The following is a 26744-nucleotide window of genomic DNA, read 5'->3' on the forward strand; positions in this document are numbered from 1 at the left end:
CATGAAACCTTCTGCTTGGAAAATATATTATTATTATGGCTGTATGTTCCAGTTCTTTCCATATGTCTACTGAAATATTTTGGAATTTTTTTTTTGGTTGTATCTTCATTTATTTAGAAATATAAGTTGATCTCAGCTAAGATAGAAAGCTTAACATTTCTGAATGAAATATAATTGAACTGTGTTATGTTACAGTGTGTGTCTAACTGAAATAATTGTCTCATGTAAAGATGTCTTTGCTTTTGGTGAATGCAAAGCAGCCAGTGACAACGCTACCTGCTGTGATCTATTTCAAACATTTTTTGGTTCGTTCGTGTTTATTTCAAAATGGATATATGGAAAACTAGTAGAAGGTCCTGAGAAACTCTTTATTCATTTGGAACGTAATGTCTGTGTCTCTAATGTATACCATGTAACCTACTTTAGGCATTACACCTGTTGGGTGTTGCTAGGTTGTCTAAGAACTTCTTTCTGTTGGTCACCTGAATATTAAACCTGTCATAACATCCTTCTTAAAAGTGGAGGAAAGCAGTAAGTTTACAAGTTAGAAACAAGTCTTTAGCTGTTTGTACTGACCACGAATTTCAAACGTGCATAAACCATGAAGTAACTTAAATTGAAGCAGTAGATTGATTTTGACGCTTAGCATAGGTGTATGCACCAACCAAAACCCTAAGTCCCTAATGAAAGACACATCCCAAGGATGCAAGGACATTGTGAGTCCGTGCTGTGTACGAGTTCCTGAAGTTAGATGAGGTGAGTCTGGGTCACTGGCTGCTTTGGAGCAAATGTCGATCTGCTGGGGTATGTGGGCAAGACAAAGGGACAATTTCCTTGTAGTAACTGCTGGCACTGGTGACTTTAGATATTTTCTGGGTTTTTTTTTTTGTTTGTTTTTTTTTTGTTTCTACATCTGATGATAGTCTATTTGCTCATTTTTAATGCTTGCAGGTATGAACGACTGTTACAGTGTACTTACCCTATTTCTTTCCTTGCACTTCGGTCATGAGCATCAGAAATTACCAGGTGAGAAACAACTCAGAAATGTAAGTAAGGAGAGTCACCAGGAGCATATCTGTGTAAATACAATTATTAGCCATTTCTCTCAGCTACTTGTTACAAGAATTTGAGGTGGAAAAATTAAAAGATGCATCAGAGCTGAATGTTTAAAATTAATTCATGTAGAGACACGAATCACACTTAATCTTTTAATGACTGAAATTATATCACTTAATCTTTTCCAGTAAGCATTTGCCATCATGACAAATTGAAAGGAAAAACAGAGAAAGAAAAACAAAAGGAAGTTAAATGAAAAGAGCATGAAATGTGGTTATGTATCACTCAAGTGCTTTTTCAATATAGAATCCTAATTTTGATTTAAAAGGTGTTTAGGCCTTATATATATAGATACATAAACCTACAGGCAACAGACTGTCCTTTAACTGGAAAGCTGGAACAGGAAACTGATGAGACACCTTTGTTATTCTCAGCTTCAGTCAGCTACTTTTATCAGAAGGACATGATTTGATCAGTCATCTGTAACACCACCAATAGGTAACACGTCAGAGGCCCGTGCTACTATAGCACAAACTACAATCTGGGGACTTAAAATGACAAATATTGTTTTAATTAACAGGCAGGGAATATTTGGCTGAATTTCTAGGGATTTTATGGGTGATAAAAGTTGAAGATATATTTGAATCTGATATAGATTTTGCAGTCTAGGTATCTCTTGAAAAATACCTATGAGGAACCCAGAAGAAATAGAAGAAGAATTTCTCAGACTTTTAAATGACAGCTTGATTTCACAGTCATTGCAAATGGTAACTACCAACTTCTAGTTTCACAAATTCATAAATCTGGAGAATTTTTGAATTCCTCCTTCCAAGTGAGCAGCAACATACCTATTGCATAATTCGAACTGTAAATACTGAGTAACTTGCCATTGATGACTGGGCTGTGAATAGCTTATTTAAGTATATAGAAAGTAGACGTACTTTCCCATTCTTGCCACCAATTCCAGACTGTCATTTCACTTGCAATACCTGGTTTCAGTATTGTTTGCTATAATAAGTATTTACATATTTTTTATAAAAGCGAGGTTTGTCACTTACTTGGTACCAGGACTTGGTGACTATGACTATTTGGATTGCTACAGGAAAAGTCTTTTCCCTTACCCCAACATCCTTTTTTAGTTTGAGGGTTAAATGCTTGCAAAATGTTATTTTTCAAAACAAAACTATTTTTGCTCTAAAGAAAAAACATCTAAACCCACGATAATTTCATGGCTTTTTTTGTCTGTCTCTGAATCAAATATAGTTGGGCTGATCCAGCCTAGAGGCTATATGGACTTCGTGCCAGTTTTTAATTTGGTGTGGCTACGAGTTATAAAGAGTACGTCCTGTTGAACATGGATAGATCTGAAGGGAACTAAGCACCAAATTGCCCTTGACCTTGCAAGGCCATGCATATGCTAATGGTGCTAGTGGTGAAGTCTCTAGTGAGTTTGTAATAAGGTACAAGACTAAACATGGAAAAGGTTGTTCGCTGGTCTCCAGTTCTTAAAATTTAAAAGGGAATTATGAATTTTCATCACATTCATTTAGATTGGGCTCATCTCAGTGTACCCTGAGATTCTTACTCAGTGCTCCAGAGGCTGGTAAATATCATCAAATTTTGAAGATACAACAGGTTAGTAACAGATACCCTTGCCACTTTAAGATATCCAATAGGAAACATATAACAAAAGAAGAGTGAGATGCTTAATTTTGTCTTTTGTACCAATCCAACTCATTGGAGTGCATGTTTTTTATTTTAAACCGTGATGGTACGAGAGTTGTAGCTCTGGATGAGGCTGTATGTGGCTATGCCAGTATGATGGCACTTCCTTCTAGCATTGCTTATCCTCATAAATTTATACTGCAAAAGTGCTTTCAGTAGAATTTTGTGGTATTTCCAGCAGACCTTGATAATCCTAGGAGAAGAAGGAATAGGAGATCATGGGAAGGCAGGAGAAAGGTGAAGAAGTGATGGGCTGCTTCCATTAGCAGGTCTTGGTGCAGCCCATTTATTCCTGTAGCATATAGTGTGGCAGTGCAGTCCTCCCATTTGCACCAGGGAGCAATCTGTCTCTTCTAAATACACTGATTTTAAATGGAAGGACTTAATAGTACAAAACCCTGTGTGTAAAAAAAATTCTACACCATCATTCTCTGTGCTTTGTTCTTCTCGCTCAAGCATGTATTTTAATTGCAACCCCCCATTTCTTCTGTTGTTTCTGTTATTTTGGCATTGCTGCAAGCTTTAAATTACACCTCAGGTGTGCTAATTTTTGTGTGTGCAGTCCTTTACTAGCAATAAAGACATTTGTTATCAAACTTGAGGGTTTGCTGCAAGTGGCTTACACAATCATATGTTTTCCAAATCAGGATGGAGTAAATAAGATTTCATTTTTTATTGACCATTATGAATCTGGAATATAGTATTGTTTGAGTGCTTGGATTAATGTAAAAAGTAAATACAGGACTGGGAAGTAACTTATGTTCCTTTGGTGCCAATCAGTGGTCTGGAAGAGATTTTCTCATACTAGCTGTTGTTTTCTGTTTTTTTCGTAAGTTTTCTGTGTAGTTCTGAGCAGGGTTCAGGTGAGTCAAATACTGCACATCTCCTGCTCTTTATTCCAGAAACAAAATTCATATTGGTACTGGTTAGGTTGTAGCAATGTCCAAAAAATGCTGGATGCTCTACAGACTGGAAGAAGGAAATTGTACCTGCTTGGGATGTGCAGTTGCTCCAGGTGACAGAGATTGAGAACGTGTCCAGGAACATTAGTGCTGTACAGAAAGCCTGGTCATGGTCAGTATGATAACTGGCAATCTAGGTTGCAACACGTTGCGGTAACTGGTGCCAGTATTTACTGGAGGAGAGCTTTAAGAACACGTTGGGCAAACATCATTTGTGTGTGGTTTGGGTATTGTCTGCACTGCTGTGGAAGAGGAAACCTCCAAGTCGTTCCTGTGCTTTGTGGCACTCTCCTATGCAAGGCTTTAGAACTGAAAATACATCTGTGAGTTTGGGATGCTGTGCTTGCCCACAGCAATGTTTGTCAGGAATGATAAACTTTTTGCCTGCTGATTGTGTTTTATGGAGTTACAGTCATAAGTATAGACAAGGAGATCAAGGCCAGAATGGGCATTTCAATCAGATTTTCTCTCTGTTTTCTAGTTTTTGGCAGTGCAATGTGATTTCTGGTTTTGGAAATTTTGGGTTTCAACAGCAGGAAGTTTATGCAAAGGAACATGAGCATTAATAAACCAGATTCATTAGTTGTAGATTATTAGAATAATTAATAAACCGATAGGGTAAACTATGTAGTAGCTAATAAAACAACTTAATTGGGGGGTGTAAGGGAAAACAGGGTTTTTCTGTAAAATTTATATCTAATATACATGTTCTGTACAGGCACTAAAGTAAGTTATATTAATCCATTTAACATTTTTTGTTGTTTTTAATATTTAAACATAAATCCATTCAAGAGGGAAATCTCAAAGTATAGCTGTTCATCAACCACATGGATTGGTCCTGATGGAGTCAGATATTCTAAACAAACCTTCAATCAAGGGAAGAGATGCTAAGTGATTGATACCTGTGACAGCTTGAGTTTATGTAACTCGAGATGATATTGAAGCGTATCTACTCATAATGTAGGTTTTCTTCATATGTAGTGCTCCCTTTTGAGGGATATGTCAGAACTAAATTCTATATTTGAGCCAAATATACTGGGAAGTTCTTGAGTTATTACCTCTGAAAGGAATGGGGAAGTGCCCTGCTGGTAGCATGGTTGCCTTTCTTTGGCTTTAATGGCTGCAGTTTTTTCTTGTTTAAATCAAGATTAATATCATAGACCAGACTGGAAAGAACAAATGTTTCTTAAAGTGCCCCAGATGCTGAAGCCATCATGTAAATTCCAGTTACATGATCTATGTATTTTGCTGACTTTTTATTTTCTATCGGGTTTAGGTAAATGAGAACTACTGCAACCTGTATTATCTTTTTTTAGAGGATCCCATTAATGTTTTGTATCTCTCCACATTTCTTCTGTGCTGCAGCTGCTGCGCTCCTAGCTGAAAATGGGAAGCAAGGTATCACGTATCTTTTTAAACACGGGACTCATGGGGAATTTGGATACAGATCTCTCTGCACTGCTTTGTCATTTTATTTCAACCTCAGCTGCTGGACGGCAGGTCCTGCTGTTGCCTGGCCTGGTTATTCCTTTGCTGTAAGCTTCACTTGTCTTGGTTTAAGTTTCTTATACAAGAGGCCTGTGTTGAGTAGCAACCATCTGAGTTGTAAGCTGAAATCTTGGCAATAGCAAACCTGTAATTGCTTGGAGGAGGTTATATAGGTGGAACATGATGGTTTGCTTGGAAAGTGATGCTAAAATTGTGGAAACGAATGAAGAAAAATCATCTGAGAATAACTATGGAAGGAACATAGCCAAAACTGTGTGAACTTTCTAAGTATGGATCATTTGAATCCTTTGAGGACCCAGAGAGAGTCTCAGCTGCTGGCTCCATATCTGTAACTGTAGAAATATGGGTTCAGATCCAGACTTTTCATCTGTTTCTTATGCACATAATAGCCTGAATCTTAACCTTGGATATCAACACCCTAGACTTTGGAGAAAACTGCAGTTACGTCTTTTGTTGTATTTTTTTTAGAAAGCTGTAGTAGACTAGAGCCAAGTTCCTACAGTAATGTTGAGAGGTTTAATGTTCAGCAGGCAAGGAGTTGTGTCTAGAGAGTGGGTATCCAACGCAATGCAATTCAAACAGTGAAAAAAAATCTAAAAAGAAATAGTTGTGTGTACACCCTTCTACCTTTGTCCTGCTTCTGAGTGTTGGCTTCCTATGTTCCCAAAACTGTTATTTAAATCAATTTTTAATATGCAGTGTTTGCTGAAACATGTCATACTTACCTAAAGAGACATTGATAGTGAAGTCTGTCCCCCAGGTCCCATGTTTCTAATGTGATAACCTAATTTTTATAACTATTCTAGAACTACTAGAACTGCATCCACAAATAAAATGAATCAATGGCGTGAATAAATGGAAAAGAGTTGCCTAATGGTGCAAGATGATGCTCTACAGATCAAATAATATGTTTCATATATATGGCTATAGTATGAATAATAAAATTTAGTTTCTTTAATGTGAATGTACAGATCCAGTTAATTGGCTCATGCTTAGATCTGTGTATTTTCATCTTTGCATCTAGAATGAAATGCTGTGTCTAACACAAGCTATTATATGCCCAATTGTGCTAAATATTTTTTTTTTGCTCTTCAGTGTAGCATGTGGTTGTTTTGAGGACTCCTAGGTTCCCTGCACAGATTCTTTCCTGGTTAGCATTGGGCGGATTGTTAATACCAGTTACTCCATTTTGCTATATTTCTTTTTTGGGAAAGGAGTTGCTACAGAAATTGATGAAATTAATCTCTTATCACAGAATATTAAAAGAATTTTGAGGAAACACTGCCATTGGCAAGAGGAGTGCTCTTTTTCTTCTCACATGCAGGTACACGGGAGCTTTGTATGGCAGGATAATAGGTTTGATCCTTGTTTCCATTTTTGGTGTTCAAACTAATGAATACAGAGCATGGTTTGATCCAGGTGTGTCTGTTGCCATTGGAGCTGCCTCCTTTTTCAGTGGTGTGTCAAGACTAGCCATCTCCCTCCCTGTGATAATGGTGATTATGTTAAGTTTTCAGGTATTTGTGTGGCTAAGACTGAGTTGAGCTTTTGCTGCTGCAGCTAAATGTACCTCAGCTGGTGTCCCATGCATGTTGAACCACATAGAAATAAATTCTTGGCCTGGCTATTTTTAGCTTGCTTGAAGAGGGTTTTTTTTCTTTTTTTTTTTTCCTTTGTCTGTTTTTTTTTTTGTTTGTTTTTTTTTCCTGGGACCTTTTATATGTGATGTGTAAGTTTGGAAATAACACTTTGAGAAATCTGAGCATCTGTTTTTGTGTTTTTTAGTTTTTTTTGGGTTACAGAAAAGATAATGGCATCAGTAGTTTGCCAACAAGAAAACAGAATACGTCATCTTTTATTTCTTCAGGATTACAAAAAAAATAGTAGATCACACTGCTTGGCTTGTGAATTGACCTCTGTGGAGGCTGAGGGCCTTGTGAGATGCACCTTTTTATTTGGAGGTTGAATATGGCCTACTGGATGGAGTAAGTGAGGCAATAGCAGTAGTATAGGCAAGTGATAAAAGGGAAAGCCTCTCAGGTCTCTGGTAAATTTACGCCTTACAGACTTTAAAATTTTGAGATTCCCTCAGAATTAATTTCATGCTTCTGTTTTCTACCCTCCTCCTTTTTTAACAGAACGTTTTAGGCTATGCTACAATACTTTCCAGGCAAACCTATGAATGATTAGGATTTGCAAATAACAGTCTTACAACTAGAAAGGATGTTCTTCGCTCTCCCTGGTTGCAACACGTGGGGGCGGGGAGTTGCAAGGTGCAGCTGAAATTCAGTTTAGTCAACAGAGAAGTGGTGCTGAGGTCACAGTGGGGAAGCTCTCACCCTTCCACAGCAGGACATTCAAATCCTGTGAGTGTTAACATGTGTGGAAATTTCACCAATGACTAACCCAAGTCTTGGCTGCCCAGCTTGGCTTTGCCCAGAAGGATCTCATTAAAATCTTTGCAGATGTCAGAATTCGCAGAGTGACCAAGCCAGGATTTTCCCTCCTAGTACACTGTTGCACAGTGTTTGATAAAGTAGTTGTTTATCAGCCCTCACTCAGAATTAGGTTCATTTTAGGGTAGATTGTGTAGGAAATATTTTTTTCTGTTTTAGCTTGGAAGGTGTTCTCTGTGCATGAAAACTTCTCTTTTGTGAAATAATAATTAGGTTGATTATGGAAACACCCCTCCTTCAGTGTCCTCTTGGTACTTCAGCACTTACTTATCCATTAAGTACTCTGGTACTTTTGCTTCTTTTGTTGCTGCTACGCATCTTTTGGAAGTTACTGTATGATTTCTTGGCCAGCAACTATGTCTGAAAGACTTCAAGGGAAAAAAGTTGGTGCCTAAATACTAGATTTAAGTTTTTTGAGAGCCCCAATTACCACTACATCTCATGTCTTCTCCAAAGTAGGCTTGGACTTTCTTGCCATGGCTCAATAAATTCTATTTTAAGTATCATTTGTAAACCATTACATTAAGGTCTTGCTGCAGATATAAGTCCTTAGTGGCAAAAGCAGTTGATTGATATCTTCCTTAGGTTTGTGCTCATGAGGCCATGCCTCATCACAGGGAAGTGAGAAGTGATTGTGGAACACTTGCTGGTCTTGGATGACAGAACTGCATTTCATTCAACTTCAACAGAAGCTGCTTACATTTTATTTGCTTCAATTTCTCCCTGCCTTCCACTTTACCTGTGCTTGTTCTTTTTTCTCCAAGTGCCTCCTTGAGTACCTGTGTTTGGCGCATGTAAAACAATAGCTGGAAACTGTTAGAGAGCAGTAGGAAACCGAGTTGAAAAGGCACTAGAAAAATGATGAGGATTGCATTGCAATGTGTTCTGAATTCCCCTAGGTGTCATATTATAACTCTTCTGTGCCTCTCTCTACAGAGGCAGGTTGTGTTTCATTTCATGTTCATCCAAGATAAATAGCTGCATTGCTTGAGGAAATATTAATTTTTGAGAAGAAAAAAGGTCTTGGACATGACAATGCAAAAACATAATTAAAAGGTTGTGCCCTCAAACCATAAAATGCATATATTTTTCCTATATTGTCCGATGGGTTGAAAAAGAATTGAGAATGTTTGCTTTGGCTTTTCACACCGCCTTCCATTTGGAAACAGTTATGAATGTGGGACTTGTAGTGAACAGGTTTCTTAGAGGCTTCTTTTTTTTTTTTTCCTCATGGCAGACCCCACAGGCATCTGCCCACCTCTTCTTTCTTGGCTGCCTCTTCTGCCTCTTTCTACCCCCCACGCTGACACTTGACCCTCATCCTCAGCTCTTTGTGGCTAACAGTAATGTGTGACATTTTCCTTGGCAAGTACAAGGACCAGCCTTATGACTTGCCTTCCCACAGCCTTCTGTCTCCCACATTTTTGTAACTGTTTTGTGTCCTGAGCCTACTGGCCTCAGGGTGCTCTAGATGTGGAAAGAGGAATAGCATCTTCCTACAGTACGTTTTGTTTCTCAGTCATTCTCTATTTTTATTGTTCCTTACGTATTTTTACCTGTCAATTATACTGCCTTGCAAGGGTTGAAGAGGAAGGATGGCACTGGGTTGCCTTAGGATTAGTATTCTTGTCCAGTACTGGTGATGCCCCCACGTGCAAGCTGAGAGAAGCTTGATTTATACTGATTTGAATTCTTCCTTTCCTGAGTTGTCTTTCTAGTACATGTTATGAAAAATAGCCTTGATTCTGTCCACTTTTTTTGCCTGTTCTGTTCTTACAGAATTGAAGTAGTATATGACTTTATTGGCCTAATTTATTTCTCCAAGAAATCTCTTCTGATGCATAAGGGGAATGCAATTGATTCTGGAAAGGTTAAGACTCAAACCCCTCATCTGAGTGTGAAGCACTGAAATATCAGCCTTTTGACATACGTAGACTAAAGGAGAAAATAGAATATTCCTTAGGATTTGGAAGGGGAAATGCAGTGTTATATAAACCAAAGGGAGATCCCCATAGAGTATCAGTTGCCCAAGGTCTGACCTTGAGTGTCTTGCAGAAGGAGGGTGTGGATGCTGTGAATGAGTGGCTTGTGCTAAATGGTATGAGCTTGGTACTGAAATAAAATGAGCATCTGATGGGGGATCAGAGCATTATGAAAAGTTGCTCATTGATGTCTGTCTGAGTCTACAATACAGCAGAAATAATAAACTGTATGTAAACTCATCCAGTTCAGAAGACAGTATTGAATGCTCGGAGATGGAGGGTTGTACTTTCTGCTCTCTGCATACATCAAGACAAGCATAACAGCAGAGCACTGTACGTAGCAAACTGCATTGCTGTTAAGTGACCGCTGCCTATAGTTAGGAAATAGTTGTTATACATATTCTACTACAAAATGAAAATGAACATTTTCTGCGTAATTTGGATACCTCAGTTTTAATGTATACTTCTGTCATGCTTCACAGCAGCATTACAGGTCATCTTGAATAAGTTCAATAAAATAACAGTATCAACCCATAATAATAATTTAACCCTAACCTTTCCCCTCTCTCTTTATTTATTCAGCACTTCTAATTTAGGCAAAATGTGCTTACTTCAAAGTATAGGCAGGATGTATTGTGAATTCTGTGGCTACCCTATGCACTTGGGAATGACTCTTGAGAAGCTTAAATTCCTTTGAGAAGCTTAATTCCTTTCACAAGAAATTTATGTAAAGCATCAGCTGTGGGCACTTACAATGGCACTTACATCTTCTTTTTCAGATTTACTGTTAGAATATAGCACAGAAAACCGCCTAATCCAATTAGTTAGAGAGAAGTTAAGAGAAGAGCAGAGCAGAATGATGATATAAAATGTTAGAAAAGTAAGCCCAAGACTTCTAAAATATGTGTAAAATATGTCTGGTATCCAGTGCAAGGTTTTCACAAGAGAGCTCTATTGCTTCATGGTTGTAGAATGCAAGATGCTGCATTTTAAGCCATTTGCAGTGGTGATGATGCAAGCAGGAAGGATAGTTTTGAAAATGCTAAAGCTGGTATAAATTTTGAATCTTTCTTTGTTGAATGGAGGTGTCATACTATTACATAGCTGCTGCTTGAAGAGCAAACAGTGAAAACAGTCCTGGCTGCCCATGGCCTTGCTTTTCTGTGTTGTTGCTAAAGAGACCATTGTGGTGGCAGGAATTCTCATTATTTTAAATCAAATTCCTCCTAAATGAAGCCTGATCTGATGGATGACAGCTCTATTCCACAGATGAAGATGGATAAACTACATTAACTGGGCAAGAAAATTGTGATATGTATTGTTCTTGGATTAAATGTGTATGTTAATGGGCATAAATTCTAGGATTTCTTGTGGTCCAATGGTATGCCAGAAAAAGTCTGTATAGCTGTGCCTTTCAACATTCTGGGATTAGTTGGATTGTGTTATTTTCCACTTCAGGTTCTCCTCTGTGATGCTGGAGAGCCACAGACTGGATTGCCAGCAGCTGTGTTTGGGTCTCTGCTCATACCTTGTTACACCTTGTAGCATTTTAGTGAATTTCCCTTGCTCACCTCTTCTACTCATTAATACTGTGCTCTTTTGAGTGATATTTTGGGGGCATATAATTAACACACGTGCTGCTTTTCCCCACTTCTTTTTTTCTTTCTGTGTGTGAGATGTTTAAATGTTTAGAGATAGGGTGTTTTAGTAGAAATGTTGGATTGCCCAGTGAATTTCTTTGCCTGTGATGTTTTGCATGTCTGTCAGAACATGAATGACGTTTCCTCAGGGTTCAGGTCCAGCCTGTCTGCAGCCCCCCATTATCTGCTGCTGTTTTACTAGCAGGGCAAGGTCTCCCTGAGAAGGGAGGGAGGATGGCTCTGGCCACTCGGCAGTCACCGCTTGCTGTCATCATTTTTGGCTACTTTCTAGGGTTTGTCCCCCTCTGAGTGAGTGCCCAGGACTGTGTTATAGGCAATAGGGGGAGCCAGCAAAGGAGCTGGATGTTATTCAAGGAGGTGCTCCTGCAGAGCTGGCAGGACGGACTTAGAGGTGCAAAGACTCTACAGTGCAGATTGTGCCTTATGTGAGACTTGTTGATGTACCTGTAGTCTTGTTGGATCTTCCTCTAGTAACAGAAGGGAACAATAGAAATACCCTTTAAAAAGCCGACTTTAAAACACTGATTACAGTGCAGGTGCGTTTCTGTAATGGCATGGTTTCCATATAGTTTCTTTTTTTTTTTTAATTATTTAGTGCACAACATGAGCTCTGGCATACAACTCGGCTTGTGTACCAGTGCCCTTAATTCTTCCCGAATGAAGGAGCAGCTGACCCCAAGTGATGGGGCTCAGGAGTTGTGGCACTGTCAAGCTGTGGGGGAGGCTGCAGAAATGCAGGCTAGTGGATTTTGGTCAATGTCAGCTCTTCAGGGCAGGTCCTATGGCATGAGTAATGACGGGAAGCAAGATATTTTTGCAAGATGTCAAATTAAATTGGTCCTTCTGTCTTAAAAGAAACTAGTCTGTTTTCGACACATAAAATGTAGTGTAACATCTGACTAGTTGAAGAGATTTCCCTTCTGAACTCATAATGCTCCTCAAAGTGTGATCCTTTCCTTGACAAGGATCATAGTTTGCTGAGGTGTGAAGAGAAAACTTCTTTGAGTGCTCAGTACACTTTTGGCCTACTAGCAAGCAGGAGGACAGTTTGATTTGAAATATGTTAATTTCTTGTTCAAGTGCCTAACTTCCAGTGGGAGTGACTATAAACATGGAAACCTGCTTATAGCTTATTTTTTCAGCATCACTCTGTTTACAATGGTGTAAAAAAATCCCTTCTACTCTGTTTTTGACTGAAAGTTAGGTATTCAGATTGGTTTTCTCAAAAAACTTGGATTTTTAATAAAAATGCTCAATATCTGAAAAACAGATATAAAGAAAAACTATCTATAATGTCTTGCTACAAGCCTGGTTGTTTCATGTTAGCATTTTTCTGTAACAAATGAAATATTTCGCGTGAAACACCTTTCTTGCTAATTTCAAGGAAGGAGAGGGAAATGCATGGTGCATCATGGGCCACGTAGTTTAATTTGAGAAGCCAAGCTGAAACTAAACTTGAAATTCTCAAGAGCCACCACAATAGCCTTCCAAATGGAAAACTTTTTGGGTTTTAACCTAAAAAATACTGCTCTGTGGGAATGAGGAACAATTTGTCAAGTCACTGGAACATACCTGAAAGGAGGTTGTAGAGAGGAGGGTGATGGCCTCTTCTCCCAAGTGACAGGGGACAAGACAAGAGGGAATGGCCTCAAGCTCCGCCAGGGGAGATGTAGGCTGGACATTAGGAAAAAATTCTTCACAGAAAGGGTCATTGGGCACTGGCAGAGGCTGCCCAGGGAGGTGGTTGAGTCACCTTCCCTGGAGGTGTTTAAGGCACAGGTGGACGAGGTGCTGAGGGGCATGGTTTAGTGTTTGATAGGAATGGTTGGACTCGATGATCCGGTGGGTCTCTTCCAACCTGGTTATTCTATGATTCCAAAAAAAAAAAAAAAAATTGTGTTTGTAGGGAAAACTGAAAGAAAGCTCTCCTACTTTCTGAGTGGTAGCCTTGTGAAACTGGACCAAGAAAGTCAGAACAAGTGCCCCCTCATTCATTCATTCATTGTCTCTAAAGAAGAACTACAACTATGGGACAGTCTGTATGTAATTCACAGGTTAGAAGAGAATCCAGCTTTATCTCCAATATAGCTTTTTCAGCTTTGGCACCAGGTTTTTATCAGTAAAATAAACAGACTGAATTGTACATGGATTCGATTGGCATTGAACTTTTAGAAAGTTCAGTTGTACATCTGAGAGACTGAAATTGAGACTGCATCTCTGTTTTAAATGCACTCATTGGAAACGAAGTTGTAATAGGAGACAATAACATTTTTGTATGGTCATTTTTCTGGCTCCAGCTTTCAGTAGCATTAAAGGTATTTTATAAAGTTATCTGGTGTATTACAACATACAGTTGTACATTTGGGACATGTAATACAAACCTTAATGAAAGTTCATGAGAATTTAATGTGCAAAAGTTATTTTTAATTCACATTATCTTATCTGTTCTTAATGTTTTTTTCAAATTGCAAAATGAAATTGGGCCGTCTTATGTACTAATTCTTTGCCAAATTTAATTTCTTTCCAAATTAAAGACATTTTTTCAGTTATGTTCTCATGAAAGGCAGCTGAAACCATTGGGTTTTGCTATATTCTTAACTTAAAAGCCTTCAGAAAGCTGCCAGCAGCGTTTTTTCAAGGTTTTGAGAAAATTATTTACCTCTGGTACAAAAGCTATCACAACAAGCCTACCTCCTTTTTATTTTTTTTTCCCCAGCATGAGGGGTTTATTATCATCTTGAATTAAAACCCCTCATGTTACTGAGTGCTGTAATGAATGAGGTCTTGGGGCCAGAAATCCCTGTTTGATTGTTGGGTCCAGCTGAAACAGGAGCAAGTGGTTACACAATGCAGCAGCTGCTGGGCTGAACACAGTTTTTCAGTGGGAAGGAGGCTCCATCTGTAGCTCCTGAGAGAGGCAAATCCCTAAGGAGGATCATTGTCTTCACTCTGCTCAAGAGGTGCAGAACAATGTATTTCGTTGTTGCTGTTTCAACGTTTTCCCTGTGTTTTTAGATGAGGAATAAGACTGGGTCCAGAACACACAGATGATGGTAGTGGTGAGTGCTGGTGAAAGGTGTGCCACTGTTGTGAGCTAAACTAAATGGGCCCAGAGGTGTGAAAGCATGTGGAAAAGTAGAAGCATTGCAGAAGTGAGAAGCATATATGATTCTATAAAAATTTTTTCACAGAAGGGGTCATTGGGCACTGGAACAGGCTGCCCAGGGAGGTGGTTGAGTCACCTTCCCTGGAGGTGTTTAAGGCACGGGTGGACGAGGTGCTGAGGGGCATGGTTTAGTGATTGATAGGAATGGTTGGACTCGATGATCTGGTGGGTCTCTTCCAACCTGGTTATTCTATGATTCTATGGTTCTATAAGGTGTAGGCAGTGGGGCCTGTCCAATGTTGGCTCTTCTCTCATTTTGAAATATAAAAGAGTAAAGACAGAAAAACTCTTGAATGCCTGAGGGCTGTGTCTCAGGCAATCTTCCAGAGCTAGACTTGAGCTGCTTTCTTGCATGTTTTAAAAGGAAACAACAACAAACCCACCCCAAACTGGCAGTGGCCACTCAGGTTGTTGTCCACTGATGAGTTGTGCAGCAGCAGGTGATTTCTGCAGTTGCTTGTGAACCAATGGGGCCTGGCTTTAGAAAGGAAGAGCTTGCACAGGTGTGGAGACAGCTGGAGAAGATGCTTCTGGTGCTTCAGGTCATATAGCATGCCAATGGATGTGGGGTTACTCTGGTTATGCCACTCCCATCTCATACTCCTCTTCAGCTTGACCCATGTTCGCAGAGAAGGGAATTTATTTGAAAGGCTCGAGCCACGCTTTCCCCTTTCTCCTTCTTGATTAGTAGACTGTACACAATGCTTGGGAAGGAACAGACAAGGAGAAGAGGAAGAATTGACTGGAAAAGGCTAATACATCTTCACAGCACACTTTGGCAGCACAGACCTTGGGAGATCCCTAATCATGGCATGAAAAGAACCTTGGGCTTCTATGGCAAATGTAGCCTGGTGCTCTGGAGAGAAAATAAGGAGCACAGAACTGCCTGTCAGGAGAGCTCTTCCTGTGTGAGAAAGTAATATAGGCTCTGTAAAATGGGACATGTCAGCATCCATCATGCTACAGTAGCGTAAATGAGAGAAGATTTGACCCTTGCTTTAGAATGAGTACACAGGTAGATGCTCTGGATCAGGGAGCATTTTTTGCACTGCTGGTTAATAAGCCATGTACTGTGTAGCCCTTATCAGAAGAGGGATGAAGGCATATATGCCACTCAACAGTTGGGTTCAAATTCTTCTGTCCTCAGATGCTTTAAAAAAGATCAGTACAGTTATTCCAGCAGTGTTACTCAGTATGGAGTTTAGCTTTGGTCAGGATTATCTGCGTGGCCACAATCTTATCTTCGCTCCTCAGGAGAATGTCACATGGTTGATTTTCCACCTGCATTTGGTGGGAAAAGGAAAATCTTTTGCAGAAGCTAGGACAAATGCAGTGTTCAAGATTTATCACGTGATCTTTCCTTCAAAGAAGGCAGAGGAAGTGCTTAATTATTTGGAAATTCATTTGGCAAGTTCTTCCTGGTGCTAGACTGTTTAATACATCAGCCTGTTACACTTAAATACTTTAGGGCTCACTTAACGTTTTTGATTACACCTGAGATGGTTCACAGGAGTTGTTTTGGCAGGGCCTAATTTTCTGTTGATAAGCTGTCTAATTTTTTCTAATGAAGAATTTAAAACCTAGTCAAAACACTTTTTCAAAATCTCCAAGCCTACAGTAATTTCTCACAGGGTAAGCGTTTGCTCCACTTACACTGCCTGTCAGGAGGAGCCTGGTGTGTTTAAATGTTATATTTAATGCTATTTCAGACCTTGATTGTAAGTGATGTCTCCTTTTTACAAAGAAGAGGAGATGCATAGTAGTGTTGTACTGATGCTAGTCTTATTCAATTAAATCTGAAAATAACTGGAGTAACAATGCATAATCAACAAACTGTTAAATACATTAGATCCTAATACTTGCTGTTGAATTTCTTCCAAGTAGGGGAAGAGTACTGTGTGGTTTTTGGCAGTAGCTAGTCTGGAAAATGAAATAATTGAAACTATACTCTCATGGAGAAGGGCATGGTTTCAGGACCTCAGATTTTGTAACGCACTTCTTTGAGAAACTGGAAGCTCAGTGAATGAATACCTGTGTTCATTCTGAGAACAACAAGCTTTTGTAAGTTTTCTATTCTGATATTTAAGATCTAATCTCCTGCTGAAGTTAAAGCTGAAATGAAGTTTGAAGCCCATAATGTAGAGAGTTTACCAAATGGCCTTGGTAAATCCACTGACCAGTTGCAGCAGTCTGTAGTCAGGGAGCTCTCTTCTCCAGTCTTTTTCAGACCTTGGGACTTGGGGCCATGAGAATTGTGGCATTCTGGAGATGTTTGTCTTAGCATCACTTAAATATGATGGGGAGTCATTGCAATTGTCTATCTTATTGTAAGAAAATCTCATGAATAATAAACTCTGTTGTACTGTGGGTTGAAAAAATACAAGATTGCCTAGCTGCATTATTATACAGTACAGAGCTCCTTTTGAAAAGATTTAATATATGAGCCTGCTGAATGTATAGGCATATTAAATAATGTGCATACGCAACACTGCTGTTTTTATTAAGACAAGGTTCACTTCACACTACACACACCAGTGTTACCTTTCTGAGACATAGATTTAGATGGCTTTTAAACCTCCTTTCAGAATCTGGTGTCTACTAGGTATGTAAGATAAAGAGCCAGATTAAAAAAAAAACACCGACAGATATCTTTCTAGGAGATCTTGGCAAGAATCAGTGCTATCACTTATACTGTTTCCGATATCGCTTGCATCCATTACCACAACCTGTCAAAACAGGTGTATTTATAGGCCTTGAGGGACTGAAACAAGAAATCAAATATTTGCATAGCATCTTCCATCCAAGATCCGAAGGACTGAGGCTCAAAGAATTTTGTTATGCTTCCAGGGATTACTTAGTTGTGTTGGGTATTTTGATGTTCTCTTTAGCAATCTCCTGCTGCTGTACCAGGTCATGGAATTAGAAAAATTTGTTCTCTCCTTTAGCAAGGAAGTCATCAATGGAATGCTCGTTGTCTTCAGAAAAATCTCACACAAATATTTAAATCCACATCAGAGAAAACTCAGACTAGATCTCAATGAGCATTACATATTAAAGTGAATTAAGAAGCAATGCACGAGTGTGATTAATTAGAACTTCTTTACTTAAAAAGTACACACCCTATGATAAAGTATGCTCTGTCTTGGCATTAATTAAACACTAGGGTGCTAGAAGCTGCCTGCTTCTTGTAGTGGCCTGGAATGGTTAATGGAGTTGAGCTCTGGGAGAGGAAGAATCCCACTAATTGTGCAATCCTCCTGGCAACAGGGTTTGGCAGGAAGTCCTCACAGTGAACCTACACTGGGTGTGCCACCCTTTGTAGAGTGGGATGCACAGCTTCGCGTGCCTGAGGCTGCAAGAAATAATCATTTTCAGCGGTGAGGGAACTTGAATGCATTAATTTTTAGGGCTAGCATGACAATACTGCATTTTTAGGAGATGTAAGTTTACTATATTGCAGCATCCCACTTCAAAAATTTCCAGCAGTGATGGTGATGAGTGATAAGGAGATACAATAAAGTGATTTGAGTTAATAGATGTAGTCATAGGACTGTAAAGGATTTCTTTAAAGGTGAAGTGTGCAGGAAAGAAGTATTTTTCATTTACTTGTAAAAAGAGAGATTAATGGATGTTCAGGGAGGGAGTAGTACGCTAGATGAGTACTTGAAGAAGGTGCCTCTTTTGGCATAATCCCAGATCAAAATAGCAGATCATGATGACGACAGTTTAATTCATAGCTTTGTCAGGATATTTTTAGGTGGGAAGTAAAGTAACTCAAGTGTTCAACACAGGTTACAAAGGACTAGCAGTTCATAATCTAGAGAAATTGAAATACAGATCTGCATTGTTTATGAAATGGTTGTGACAATACAAATAACTTAATCCTGTGAAATGTTATTTGCATAAACTCCTATTCTTAAGAAAGCTGCATAAGCAATTCTTTTACTGCTGTGAAGAGAGAATTGTTTTCTCCTTCCCTTCTTTAGATCAAGGGATTACTTTGCAACCTTGTTGGCATTTGCTCCTGAACAAGTAAAAAATGATCAAAGGTTTTCTGCTGGCTATAAGCCCTCAACCCTTTGTAAATGTTCTGTTGACCATGAATGATTTTTTTTCTTGGTGTCTTTAATCAATAGTAGCAAAAATTTCAAATGGAAGAAGTTCTGATTGTATGTGAGAGAAATAAAAGTTGCTTTGCTGGGGAAGTGTGCACTCTTCCACAATTTGGTGGCATGGAGAATGAGAAATTTCACCCAGAGCTAGTGTTTTATGCCTACCATATCCTCAACTCCAAAACTATTGGACTTGGCTGGTAGTACCAAGATTTTATGTACCTTCCCATTCGCTCCCTTTTTGAACTCACTCTCAGACATATTGTTCTGTACCTTTTTCCAGCAGCTGCTTTTTTTTTTTTTCTCCAAATATTTTCCAAATTCCAGGCTTTTCAATTAAGTGTCTGCAACCTTGAGAAGAATGGCAAAAGTATTTCTTTTGGAGAGTTTATTTCTAGCATAGATGACTGTCTTTGTTTCATGGGAAGGAAATAGACTGTCTTTTGTTTTTGTTTTTTTTTTTCAATTTGCCTGGCAGCTCTTCTATTTGAAGAAATCTTGAGAGATGAACTTGACTATAAATGAAAAAAAATCCTCTTTTTTTTTTTCTTCCTTTTTGATAGGTCCTCTCTTCTGCATTTATCATTGTAAGCATTTGTAAGTAGCAAGAGAAGTCTCTCGTCAAATGGGTTTTCATTAGAAGAAAGAAAATTGATTTGCACTATATAGCTGGCTGATGATCTGTCCTTTTACATCATTGGAAATAACAAGTAGTCAGGGAATATTCACTTTATCAGCAGCCTAATGAGGTTGTTTGGATGCAGTTCTGTGAGCTGGAGTAAAACCTTTGAAACATGTTAACCACCATTACATTAAGAAGTGGGGGAGGGGTTTTGAGTGAGCTTTAAGTAAACTGCATGTTTTTGAATTTCCTGGGCAGCTGCCTTTCTCTCTTTGATGTATCGTGCCTGGTGATGCTGTTAATGAAATGCATAATTATGTGTTACATAATAAAACAGAGCTAACATGAAGGTGGCTAATAGATTATAATGATGTGGAAGCCTGAGAAACTCGGGACCATGGGGGCTATTGAAAAATGCCTCCAGTGACAAAGAAGATATTTAAAAAGGTTTGAATAACTGTGCTAATAAATTAATTGTGGTTTGTGTGCGTATGTGTGTAAATGACATTTTTAAAGATTTTGTATGTAGAGGGAATATGGAAAAAAAATAGGTGCAATTTACTAGGCTGCTGATGTATGAAGTGTCAGTGCTGAGTGCTTCCAGCGCCTATTAGTGCTGCTGGTTTTGCATAGCTATGTGCCCTCGGCAAAAACATTTTTGGCACAGCCTGCTGCACACGTAGGATCAAAAGGACAAAAAAAAACCTGGCAATATGCACAGAAAGTAAATTGCATCCTATAGAGCAGCCTTTAAAATACAGGTTTAGAATGAATATCAATAAATGAAACATCACGTTTAATGGCTGAAGAGTTGTAGGCATGTGGTGACTGCCCCCAAATTCCCCGCTCCCTTCCTCTGTTTTTGTCACCTTTATTTTATTTCTCCCTCTTAATACTCTGCATAATTTGTTCCTTTCTTGGATTCCCTAGGAACTGGTTTGAACAGATGGGTATTTTTAAAGGAGAGGCTGCATTATCTTCTAGCTCTGGACCACATAGGCTCCTGGGTTATGGCTGGGCTTGCTGGGCTGCTGTTCCATGCTTATAAGGGCTTGTCTGCCAGCACAATTAGTATGCAGGGAGCTCCAGTGTGAATTTACAGCCTGCTAGTTACTTGGCACTAATTCCCTGTATGGATGCTTCTAGAACCTACTAAGAATACTTTTGTTCAGGTTAACTTTAAGAGTAATTCTGTGTGAATTGGGCAGGTTCCTTTCTGAAGGTGAAGTATGTTGTTTTTCACTTCCCAAGCACCAAGTGTGCCCAAATAAGCAGTTAGTGCAGAGTAGCTAATACACAGTAAATTCATACTCATGCACGCTCAACGTGCGCTGTCTTCCTCATCCAGCTGAGTCCCGAGGCTCAGCACTTTGTCTCTCTTGGCAGGGAGCAGATGGCCCTTCTTTAAACATGGAATACTAATAAAGCCTTATGAAGATCATGTATATGTGTGTATGTAGGTTTGTGTGTCCATACGTTTATATAAGGTGTCCTGAATCTAGTAGAGTTCTTAGATTAACTTGTGCTTCTTTGAGTTTTATCAAGATACCCTGAGGAGAACTTTGCTGCTGCTTTGCCATTATCCTTGTCATTAATGGACTTAGGTCTTAGCTACGTGTTTCAGGCAGATTTTAAGAAATTTTCCCTTTTTCTTCAGCACTAAGAACAACATACTGTTTTTTATACAAGTGATTACATCTTTTGTGTGTGAATCTTTTTGTTGTGACTCTCTTCCCTGGTATTTCTTAGTTCATCTCTGGAGTTTGTTCTTGTATTTGATATGCTTTTGTAACTAAGAAATCTTCTCCTAGAACTTGAGAATCCTCAGTAAGTAGGAAATAAGAATTTCTTTACCTTTCCAAATACTTCAGTAAAGCCTTTGACAGTTTTTCACAGCATTCTGCTTAGGAAACTGGCTGCCACTGGCCTGGACCAGGTGCACACTCTCTTGCGTGGAAAACTGGTTGCATGACCAGGCCCAAAGAGTGGTGGTAAATGGTGTGAACTCCAGCTGGAGGCTGGTCACAAGTGGTGTCCCCCAGGGCTCAGTCCTGGGTCCAGCCCTGTTCAATGTCTTTATCAATGACCTGGATGAAGGCATTGAGTGCACCCTTAGCAAGTTTGCAGATGATACTAAGCTGGGTGGAAGCATGGATCTGCTGGAGGGTAGGGAGGCTCTGAACAGGCTGGACCGCTGGGCCTCAGCATGAGGTTCAACAAGGTTGAAGCAATGGCATGAGGTTTAACAAGGCCAAATGCCGGGTCCTGCACTTGGGGCAAAACAACCCTATGCAGTGCTACAGACTAGGAGAAGTCTGACTTGAAAGCTGCCTGGAGGAGAAAGACCTGGGGGTGTTGGTTGACAGTGACTGAACATGAGCCAGCAGTGTGCCCAGGTGGCCAAGAAGGCCAATGGCATCTTGGCTTGTATCAGAAACGGCGTGACCAGCAGCTCCAGGGAGGTTATTCTCCCTCTGTACTCAGCACTGGTGGGACCAGACCTTGAATCCTGTGTTCAGTTCTGGGCCCCTCACCACAAGAAGGATGTTGAGGCTCTGGAACGAGTCCAGAGAAGAGCAACGAAGCTGGTGAAGGGGCTGGAGAACAAGTCTTGCAAGGAGCGGCTGAGGGAGCTGGGGTTGTTTAGCCTGGAGAAGAGGAGGCTGAGGGGAGACCTCATTGCTCTCTACAACTACCTGAAAGGAGGTTGTAGAGAGGAGGGTACTGGCCTTTTCTCCCAAGTGACAGGGGACAGGACAAGGGGGAATGGCCTCAAATTGTGCCAGGGGAGCTTCAGAAAGAAAGAGATTTTTCACAGAAAGGATCATTGGGTACTGGAACAGGCTGCCCAGGGAGGTGGTTGGGTCATCATCCCTGGGGGTATTTAAAAGACAGGTAGACGAGGTGCTGAGGGACATGGTTTAGTGATTGATAGGAATGGTTAGACTCAATGATCCAAGAGGTCTTTTCAACCTGATGATTCTATGATTCTATGACTTGGATGTGGTAAATTTTTGAATAAAAATTTTGCTTTAGACTGCTGCTCTTACATATCTATAATAAGTGTATAGCTTCACTTTATGTTAAGGTCATGTAATGTGTTAAATTTTAATGCAAAGCTTTCTTGAAATTTTAGAAATTATTTTAGCTGTTTTTCAGGCTCATGATTCAAGTGTATTATTGATTTCTAAGTGGTCTGCAGATTTGCTTTATGATATTGTCTATTTCCAAGAAAATTTCATACAACAAAAAATCGCCTCTCCAGTTTCCATCTGTAGTGAAAGTTCAGGACAAGTCTATCAGAAATATTTTGGCCAAAGTTTAAATTTGCTTACATACAGAAGATAGTGCTCAAAATGCTTTTAACATGTCTTTCTTTAATGACCTCAGCTGTACTAGCCTGCCAAAGATAAACAGCATTTCTGCTTGACAGACATTAACTCTTGGAGGAAGTGAAGTCTGATGCTGAACCCAGAGGCACTTTCTCTGAGTGCTCAATGCAGCGTTGTAGAGAGAAGCCATCCCCACCCAGATCCCAGCATTCAGGAGGGCCACAGGGCTGGGGAAAATGAACACAAGCCTCAGAGTTTCTCAGTAGCAGATGTAAAATGCTCCTGAATGTTTGCGACAATAAAGGATGAGAGTCTGGCCCAGGCCAGCTTGAGTGTTCCTGCTGGAGGGTAGGAGGAAGGGATAAAATGGGATAAAAAACAAGGAGGGGAGCCTGGAAAGCCAGGCTCTGGTTCTTGCTGTTCTGGAGATTTTCTGTATAGGTTAAAGCAATCACTTGAAAGTGTTTTTTAGAGTTTGAGTTTCAAGAGTTTTTAAATTTATAGTGCTTTTATCACTTTTCAGATTTTTTAATATTAATTTTTAATGTTTTATTCCAGAAGAGTTCTTCATAGCAAGATATTTAAAAAAAAAAAACCTTAAAAGGAATCCACAATAAAAGAGTCTCCATCTGTGTGAATGAGTTGTGGCAGACATGATGAAGCAATTCTTAAAATCCCACATTTGCTGTTTTCCTTTCAACTGACATGTTCCTGGTGTTTTAAAATAAAACAGTTGAACACTAGATTTAAAGAGACATTCAAAGAATGTTGTGGTATTATTAGAAATCCCTGGCTATGTCCGGGCAGAACAGACAGTTGCACGACCCTGTTGTACGTAGCTGACCATGCCATGTGAGTCCCTTGCTGGGATATACTGTAAATCATCCTGGATGTTATCTTTCCAAACCCGTAACAAAGACAGAAGGGGGGTGAAATTACAAGCCTGGATAAATCTGCTACAATTTATCAGGCAGAAATGTGTTTATTGGCATTCTTCGAGTGTAGATTCTTGTTGTACTTCACAATCTCTAGTTAATGAGGTCTATTAAATAGCCATGTGCTGCAATTCACTTTTCTGTATTGGAGAGAATTTTCTGGGCAAAAGCCTCTTAGTGTTATGAGGAAAGTTTGCATATTTATTCCCAGAATAATTGCTGATGAATATCCTTTTTTTAATAGGATGCAATGGTAGAAGAAGTAGTGAGAAGCGAAAGGAGATAGCATTCTTTACTAAAAAGACTTGTGAAAGAATATTTTTGTGCATTCATTTTCACCATGAAAAATATTTGACTTCCTTGTGAACCGGGCATAAGCAGTGTTAAGTGCATTCACGTTGCTCTCTACTTTGTGTACAAGGATTCATTCTGAATCCTTTATTCAAAGGCAGTTGTATTGATGTGCTTCATTAAGTCACTGCCACCACAGCTGTTAGACATTTGTAGGAGTCGATCAAATGAAATCAGTCTACCTTTGTCCTGCAGTGAGATAACAATACTGTCATGGTGGCTGTATCCAACAGCGGAAAAAACGAGTACTTGGAGGGGGATAAAGTATTAAAACATGCTATATTCTTTGCCACCCATCTGAGCATACCCTCACTATATAGGTAGAAAGTGCAAGTATACTTAGGTGAGATGTTTTAGGTGAGATACCATTTCTCTACAACACGCGCTGCAATGCAACTTTCATAGATTTGTGATCATGGGGACAGAGGTGCCTGCATCATTCTTGTACCGCTGCACATTGTTCAGCATGGTAGCTCTGTGATGTTGCTGCTGCCTGATCTCCTGCACTGGGCTTCTGTTGAAAGCTTCTTATTCCATTTTCTGGCATTCTTGAAGACTATGTTTGTACAAGAAGCTTATCCTGTCAGGAAGTAGCAGTATGGGAAAACAATTTTATATCTCCTGAGCTCAGCAAGAAAGAAAAAATATTTGGATTTGTTTGCATTTTTTAATATTTGTCATAATGCCAAGCTATTTTAAGCAATCTGGCTATTCCATCTCTACTTACCCTTCTCTGATACTTCAAAATTATCACAAGCCACCTGAAATAATGAGACTCAGATGTGAGTTTTAAATCGAAGTGCGGTACTTCAAGCTGATAGGAAGAGGAGGGGGAGCTGTCACTGCATCAGTCTGATGGAACTGTTGATTGATTAACCCCAGCAAAAGAAGGGGTTGCACCCTTCCACTTTTAGCACACTGAATTTCTTCCCATTCCCTTGTGAAAAAAGTAGGTAGTCCATTGCCTGGACCATTGCTATTGTCTCCTGGTCTTTGTTCTCTTTTCTCCATAGGTAGAGAAAACAAATGATGTCCAATCCTTGCTAGTGGTAATGGTAGCTATCATGGTGGCCAAGATGGTCGGTGACTTGTTCAGCGCATCTCTGTACAGTTCCCTCCTGAAGCTGAAACTGATTCCCTGCTTGGAAGTGGAGCTTTTTGTTTGTCACAGGACAAAATGGTGAGGTCTTTTATCCTGCTGATCTGTGAGTTTTCTGTGTTAAGATTGTGTGGGTTCTCTGAGACCTGGAGCTTGGAAGGACAAAGGAGTAAAAGGAGGCCCTGATCCTCAACAGCATCCCCACAACACAATATGCTGTGCAAACAGAACAAATGAGAATCTCTTTCTTTTCAAGGTTATGGTAGGATCTGAATTACAACTGTCACCAGAGTCCTGAGAGGAGCAGTAAGTTCGCTGTAATGCCTAGTTAGATACTGTTTAATAGTGGTACAGTTGGTGCAATGGAGAATCAAATAGAGGTTTTCAGACAGTTGTGACACTTTCTTGTGAACAAGTGCCATAGACCAGAGGAATAACAACAGAGTATATAGAGTCCCTTATGGTGGAATTTGCCTTACCCAACTTCTGGATTACTCGTCTAGGTTTCATGTGCATTTGGTACCATAAGACATACATTTTCAGGCAAGGGTTCCTGCCATCCAGAGGTCGCCGTTTAAGGCAGGTAGGATGATTTGTCTTCTGGAAGTGCCTTCTTTGACTATAGACTAAAAGAATAGCTTGGAAAAAAGTTATAGCGCTTAATTTTTAATTTATGTTAATCACCACCTTGTAATGTTTGAGCCAGTATCAAGAACATCAGTCTGTTCATGGGCATTTATAATCAATAATAAGAACCTTATTCTTTCCTAAATGTAGGTGCCAGGTCTATGTTTATCTGTAGGTAGTGAGAAGTCTGTACTATTGTTCTCTATAGAATAATTAGCAGAAATGCTGATTCATTAAGATATTCTGTAGGAATAAATTAGGTAATAAGGTGAAGAAATAGAAGCAAAAATTAATTTATATTACTTAATTTATATTTATTATTTGCCATGTGAAGACTTCTTGTTTTTCCTTGAGGGATATTTGGGCAGTATATATCCATAAGCAAAGCTATCACTTCTCCCAGTACTAAGGCCTACTGGGCAAACTTTTGATTTCAAATGACCTTGTGGAAGAATTAAGTATTGGTGACTCATTCTGTCCACATTTTATAACTTTCTTCCAAAGGTAACTGTATCTGAAAGTTTTTAGCAGGCACATTGAATACTGGGTATAGTCTAACTGTATTTGACATGAGAGGAAAAAAAGCCAGCAATGTGGTAGAAGGAAGTAAAAACAATCTGTGACATTATGGATGACTTCTATATGTATCATGGCAGATAAAACAGAGGGGAAGAAGTCATAAAGTTTCCCATGGTATTTCAGCTAGAGGACAAGTCCATGGAAAGAATTAGAGGAACTTTCCTGGTTCAGACTGAGGTCTTATTCACTTGAAGGACAAATATTTATATATTGATATATCTATATATTCATTTATATATATATATGTAATTTCATTTCTCTCCCACTCTGTTCCCTTTCCTGTCCAGAAACATTAAAGGAAGTCTCTGGATAACTTGGTCACAGCATATACTGATACTATAAAGCAAAATACATAGTATCACAACTTGGTAAAGATTTTTATAGCTAGACATTTCACATGCTGCCAAGTTTTGGTCTGAATCCTCTTAGACATAGTCTGAACAGGCTGATACACATCTGAACTGGCAGATGTAGTTGCTGAGCTGCTCTGTCATATTTTAAAAGTCTTGGCAGTCAGGTGATGTCCCCAGTGACTGGAAAAAGGGAAATATCACACTTATTTTTAAGAAG

General features: G+C 39.4%; 1 pseudogene; it reads left to right on the forward strand.

Moving 5' to 3' along the window:
- LOC138719112 (chloride channel protein C-like) overlaps positions 1-26744 on the forward strand; it is an 82000-nt pseudogene that overhangs the window by 19520 nt on the left and 35736 nt on the right.

Source organism: Phaenicophaeus curvirostris, chromosome 3 (genome assembly GCF_032191515.1).
Source record: "Phaenicophaeus curvirostris isolate KB17595 chromosome 3, BPBGC_Pcur_1.0, whole genome shotgun sequence".
Lineage (NCBI taxonomy): Eukaryota > Metazoa > Chordata > Aves > Cuculiformes > Cuculidae > Phaenicophaeus > Phaenicophaeus curvirostris.